The sequence below is a fragment of the Oncorhynchus keta genome, chromosome 4 (assembly GCF_023373465.1).
Source record: "Oncorhynchus keta strain PuntledgeMale-10-30-2019 chromosome 4, Oket_V2, whole genome shotgun sequence".
In the NCBI taxonomy this organism is placed as follows: Eukaryota; Metazoa; Chordata; class Actinopteri; order Salmoniformes; family Salmonidae; genus Oncorhynchus; species Oncorhynchus keta.
Window position 1 is genome coordinate 81,698,155 of NC_068424.1, and position 6,770 is coordinate 81,704,924.

Here is a 6,770-nt window from a genome sequence, read left to right on the forward strand (position 1 = left end):
GTTGTGTTGTTGTCAGGGTAACCTTAGGATGTTGTTTGTTGTTGTTGTCAGGGTAACCTTAGGATGTTGTGTTGTTGTCTGTAACCTTAGGATGTTGTGTTGTCTGTAACCTTTTGGATGTTGTGTTGTTGTCTGTAACCTTAGGATGTTGTGTTGTTGTCTGTAACCTTAGTATGTTGTGTTGTTGTCTGTAACCTTTTGGATGTTGTGTTGTTGTCTGTAACCTTAGGATGTTGTGTTGTTGTCTGTAACCTTAGTATGTTGTGTTGTTGTCAGGGTAACCTTAGGATGTTGTTTGTTGTTGTTGTCAGGGTAACCTTAGGATGCTGTGTTGTTGTTGTCAGGGTAACCTTAGGATGTTGTGTTGTTGTCTGTAACCTTAGGATGTTGTGTTGTCTGTAACCTTAGTATGTTGTGTTGTTGTCTGTAACCTTAGGATGTTGTGTTGTCTGTAACCTTAGTATGTTGTGTTGTTGTCTGTAACCTTAGGATGTTGTGTTGTTGTCTGTAACCTTAGGATGTTGTGTTGTTGTCTGTAACCTTAGGATGTTGTGTTGTTGTCTGTAACCTTAGGATGTTGTGTTGTCTGTAACCTTAGGATGTTGTGTTGTTGTCTGTAACCTTTTGGATGTTGTGTTGTTGTCTGTAACCTTAGTATGTTGTGTTGTTGTCAGGGTAACCTTAGGATGTTGTTTGTGTTGATATCTGTAACCTTAGGATGTTGTGTTGTTGTTGTCAGGGTAACCTTAGGATGTTGTGTTGTTGTATGTAACCATAGGATGTTGTGTTGTTGTTGTCAGGGTAACATTAGGATGTTGTGTTGTTGTTGTCAGGGTAACATTAGGATGTTGTGTTGTTGTCTGTAACATTAGGATGCTGTGTTGTTGTCTGTAACCTTAGGATGTTGTGTTGTTGTTGTCAGGGTAACATTAGGATGTTGTGTTGTTGTTGTCAGGGTAACCTTAGGATGTTGTGTTGTTGTATGTAACCATAGGATGTTGTGTTGTTGTTGTCAGGGTAACATTAGGATGCTGTGTTGTTGTCCTCATTGTAACCTTAGGATGTTGTGTTGTTGTCTGTAACATTAGGATGCTGTGTTGTTGTCTGTAACCTTAGGATGTTGTGTTGTTGTTGTCAGGGTAACATTAGGATGTTGTGTTGTTGTTGTCAGGGTAACATTAGGATGTTGTGTTGTTGTCTGTAACCTTAGGATGTTGTGTTGTTGTCTGTAACATTAGGATGTTGTGTTGTTGTCTGTAACCTTAGGATGTTGTGTTGTTGTTGTCAGGGTAACATTGGGTTGTTTGTTGTTGTCTGTAACCTTAGGATGTTGTGTTGTTGTTGTCAGGGTAACATTAGGATGCTGTGTTGTTGTCTTCAGGGTAACCTTAGGATGTTGTGTTGTTGTTGTCAGGGTAACCTTAGGATGTTGTGTTGTTGTTGTCAGGGTAACCTTAGGATGTTGTGTTGTTGTTGTCTGTAACGTTAGGATGCTGTGTTGTTGTCTGTAACCTTAGTATGTTGTGTTGTTGTCTTCAGGGTAACCTTAATGTGTTGTTATTCCCACCTCCCCCCGATATGGAATGAACTCCAAGATAGACTTGGACAAGTAGGAACATGTCGTCCCCTGCCCTACAGTCCTTTTAAGACATTAATAGACCATTGTATGTATATTTCTGTATATTGTATATAGAGCTTTCTTTGTATCCAGGACTCCCTTGTGAAAGACACTTGGATCTTAAACGAATAAAAGAAAAGTGTTGACTCACTTGTACGTATCGGAGCTACTATAGTCTTCTTTTAAACTTTTGAGACATCTTGCTTTCATTGAAACTGAGTTCTAAATGTCTGCCTCTTCTGTGTTAGCTTGGAAATGTCATTCTTATTGTCTTCTGGACTTCTTCTGTGGTAGCTTGGAAATGTCATTCTGATTGTCTTCTGGGCTTCTTCTGTGTTAGCTTGGAAATGTCATTCTGATTGTCTTCTGGACTTCTTCTGTGGTAGCTTGGAAATGTCATTCTGATTGTCTTCTGGGCTTCTTCTGTGTTAGCTTGGAAATGTCATTCTGATTGTCTTCTGGACTTCTTCTGTGGTAGCTTGGAAATGTAATTCTGATTGTCTTCTGGACTTCTTCTGTGGTAGCTTGGAAATGTCATTCTGATTGTCTTCTGGACCTCTTCTGTGGTAGCTTGGAAATGTCATTCTGATTGTCTTCTGGACTTCTTCTGTGGTAGCTTGGAAATGTCATTCTGATTGTCTTCTGGACTTCTTCTGTGGTAGCTTGGAAATGTAATTCTGATCGTTTTCTGGACCTCTTCTGTGTTAGCTTGGAAATGTCATTCTGATAGTTTTCTGGACCTCTTCTGTGTTAGCTTGGAAATGTCACTCTGATCGTCTTCTGGACCTCTTCTGTGTTAGCTTGGAAATGTCATTCTGATAGTTTTCTGGACCTCTTCTGTGTTAGCTTGGAAATGTCATTCTGATCGTCTTCTGGACCTCTTCTGTGTTAGCTTGGAAATGTCATTCTGATCGTTTTCTGGACCTCTTCTGCGTTAGCTTGGAAATGTCATTCTGATCGTTTTCTGGACCTCTTCTGTGTTAGCTTGGAAATATCATTCTATCGTCTTCTGGACCTCTTCTGTGTTAGCTTGGAAATGTCATTCTGATCGTTTTCTGGAGTACAATCAGAGGTAACTGCTAAAATAATGGAAATACTTGAGTATATGAGAGATACAAAGTATGTTGAAAGCAGGTAGGTCATTCTCATGGAACTGACATTTGACCCTAAAATTCAGAAGTGCCATTTTTTTTATACAAAATGTCCTATAGGATCACTGAGATCAGGATCTGAACTTATCTATTTCATAATGATCTATTTTTTTTTAAATCAGATATTAACAAATACATTTAATTTGTTTTTGTTTTACATTGCTCCCCCAATGAGAAGGCCTGAGTTTAGCCCTCAGCAGAGTCACCAGTAACTGGATGTTCCGGTTTTCAGGGATAAAGCTATTTGCAACCTAGCTTTCATTTAGTTTAAACCTAGCTTCTCTTACGCCTGCTACGTTACGTTAGCCTGAGTTAAACATAACACTGATATTTATTTTTATTCTTTAAAATGTATCTCATTACTGTGGCATAACTTGTCTTTTTTTCACTTGTTATTATGTTATTAATCTTTACTTACACATATTTGGATAAAGAACAAAGGTCACACTATCAGATTAAGCAGTATACATTGTATTTGTCCTGACATTTCCTAAATATTGGTGCATTACGGTAATGATGAGCAGGTTTCAGAGATGAGATTGAATTTTTCCAGCAATGAGTGTTGTATAACTTGCCATTTAAAACCTGTACTGATCTCTATCGGAGACTCTGTAACCCAATACATCATCCGACTGTATCACTTATTAATCCCCAATTACTTGCATAGTACTAAAATCACGGATCTTAAATGCCATTTACTAAAATACCCCTTTATTTCAGTTTAAGTACAAGTACTGTAATTCAATTAATGTATTTTTCAAAAGTCGAAAGAACTTCAAACTTAACCAAGTGACTTAAACAAATAAAGAATTATCCAAAGTCTTGACAGCTAATTTGGTGTATTAGGATGTGGATATTTGGGGTTGTAAAGGAATTTTAGATGAACAGGGCATTCGGGAAAAAGTAATCAGACCCCTTGCCTTTTTCAAAATGTTGTTACGTTACAGCCTTTTTATAAAACAGACTAAGTTGTTTCCCCCCCACATCAATCTACACTCAAAATCCCATAATGACAATGCAACATTTTTATTTTGAATTTTTTTAATTTTTTAAATTTTTTATTTTTTGTCATTATGGGATTTTGAGTGTAGATTGATGTGGGGGGAAAAACAACGATAAAAATTGTTACAAATTTATTACAAATAAAACACTGAAATATCGCATTTACATAACTATTCAGACCCTTTACTCAGTACTTTGTTGAAGCACCTTTGGCAGCGATTACAGCCTCGAGTCTTCTTGGGTATGACGCTACAAGGTTGGCACACCTGTATTTGGTGAGCTTCTCCCATTCTTCTCTGCAGATCCTCTCAAGCTCTGTCAGGTTGGATGGGGAGCGTCGCTGCACAGCTGTTTTCCGGTCTCACCAGAGATGTTCGATCGGGTACAAATCCGGGCTCTGGCAGGGCCACTCAAAGACATTTAGAGACTTGTCCCAAAGCCACTCCTGTTTTGTCTTGGCTGTGTGCTTAGGGTTGTTGTCCTGTTGGAAGGTGAACCTTCGCCCCCAGTCTGAGGTCCTGAGTGCTCTGGAGCAGGTTTTCATCAAGGATCTCTCTGTCCTTTGCTACTTTCATCTTTCCTGACTAGTTTCCCAGTCGTTGCCGCTGAAAAGCGTCCCCACAGCATGATGCTGCCACCACTATGCTTCACCGTAGGGATGGTGCCAGGTTTCCTCCAGACATGATGCTTGGCATTCAGGCCAAATCTTTGTTTCATCAGACCAGAGAATCTTGTTTCTCATGGTCTGAGTCCTTTAGGGGCCCTTTGGCAAACTCCAAGTGGGCTGTCATGTGCATTTTACTGAGGAGTGGCTTCTGTCTGGCCACTCTACCATAAAGGCCTGATTGGTGGAGTGCTGCAGAGACGGGTGTACTTCTGGAAGGTTCTCCCATCTCCACAGAGGAACTCTGGACCTCTGTCAGAGGAATGAGAACTGTGTGTTTCGGTAAACCTAGCTCAATCTGCAAATAATAGAATAGAGCCATTATGAGTCAGCAAACAATGGACCATATCACTAAAGCCCATTAATGCGTCCATATTGGTAAGGTAATCGTTCTCTTACCTTTACCTGATTTGGGAGTAACCAGTAACCAGAAGGTTGCTAGATTGGTGTATTGATTGCACGTCATTTCCGGTCACAACTTGCAGGCTTGTTTTCGAGTTGCTGTGCGTTTTGTTGCCAACCTATTTTGCTACCTGACATATTTACGGTTTTCACTTTTTAATTACCGTTCATATATTTATTTATTTTTTCCTCAACTTTTTCACTCCGGACACGATTCGTCAGGACCTCCAACAGCCGAAGCTAAGTAGTAACATTAACATGATGCCTACTATTTGTAGTCGCTGTACTCGCCTTACGGCGAGGATAGCTGTGCTACAAGCCCAGCTTCAGACGCAATCGTTAGGCAAGGGTAATTTCAGTGTAGGAAAGGATGAAACAGCGTCTGTGCCACCAGTAAGTACAGATAGTAGTATAAATCCCCTGGCACAGTCCCCGCAGCCAGACAATTTTCTCACGGTTTCTGGAAGGAAATGCTGTAGGAAAGCTCAACCGGTGTCGCTCATTCAGCCGACAGAAACTTTCAACCGGTTTTCCCCATTAAGCAGCAAGTTGGAGTCAGAGGCCGAGTCTTCTCTGGTCTCTACTCCTCCCGTTACGGGGTCTGAGACGCCGAAGCTTCCCACCATTAGCTCTGACAAATTGAAAACTCTAGTCATTGGCGACTCCATTACCCGCAGTATTAGACTTAAAACGAATCATCCAGTGATCATACACTGTTTACCAGGGGGCAGGGCTACCGACGTTAAGGCTAATCTGAAGATGGTGCTGGCTAAAGCTAAAACTGGCGAGTGTAGAGAGTATAGAGATATTGTTATCCACGTCGGCACCAACGATGTTAGGATGAAACAGTCAGAGATCACCAAGCGCAACATAGCTTCTGCGTGCATATCAGCTAGAAAGATGTGTCGGCATCGAGTAATTGTCTCTGGCCCCCTCCCAGTTAGGGGAGTGATGAGCTCTACAGCAGAGTCTCACAACTCAATCGCTGGTTGAAAACTGTTTTCTGCCCCTCCCAAAAGATAGAATTTGTAGATAATTGGCCCTCTTTCTGGGACTCACCCACAAACAGGACCAAGCCTGGCCTGCTGAGGAGTGACGGACTCCATCCTAGCTGGAGGGGTGCTCTCATCTTATCTACCAACATAGACAGGGCTCTAACTCCTCTAGCTCCACAATGAAATAGGGTGCAGGCCAGGCAGCAGGCTGTTAGCCAGCCTGCCAGCATAGTGGAGTCTGCCACTAGCACAGTCAGTGTAGTCAGCTCAGCTATCACCATTGAGACCGTGTCTGTGCCTCGACCTAGGTTGGGCAAAACTAAACATGGCGGTGTTCGCCTTAGCAATCTCACTAGGATAAAGACCACCTCCATTCCAGTCATTACTGAAAGAGATCATGATACCTCACATCTCAAAATAGGGCTACTTAATGTTAGATCCCTTACTTCAAAGGCAATGAACTAATCACTGATCATAATCTTGATGTGATTGGCCTGACTGAAACATGGCTTAAGCCTGATGAATTTACTGTTTTAAATGAGGCCTCACCTCCTGGCTACACTAGTGACCATATCCCTCGTGCATCCCGCAAAGGCGGAGGTGTTGCTAACATTTCCGATAGCAAATTTCAATTTACAAAATAAAATGACGTTTTCGTCTTTTGAGCTTCTAGTCATGAAATCTATGCAGCCTACTCAATCACGTTTTATAGCTACTGTTTACAGGCCTCCTGGGCCATATACAGCGTTTCTCACTGAGTTCCCTGAATTCCTATCGGACCTTGTAGTCATAGCAGATAATATTCTAATCTTTGGTGACTTTAATATTCACATGGAAAAGTCCACAGACCCACTCCAAAAGGCTTTCGGAGCCATCATCGACTCAGTGGGTTTTGTCCAACATGTCTCTGGACCCACTCACTGTCACAGTCATACGCT

At 41.4% G+C, this 6,770-nt stretch overlaps 1 long non-coding RNA gene across 1 annotated transcript; it reads right to left on the minus strand.

The window, feature by feature from the left end:
• On the minus strand, positions 1-670 carry LOC127916334 (uncharacterized). Its single transcript, XR_008094439.1, has 3 exons — positions 651-670; positions 432-540; positions 1-22 (listed from the first exon to the last, which is right to left on the minus strand). It is a non-coding gene; the product is annotated as an uncharacterized LOC127916334 (long non-coding RNA).
• Positions 671-6,770: the final 6,100 nt, after the last annotated feature.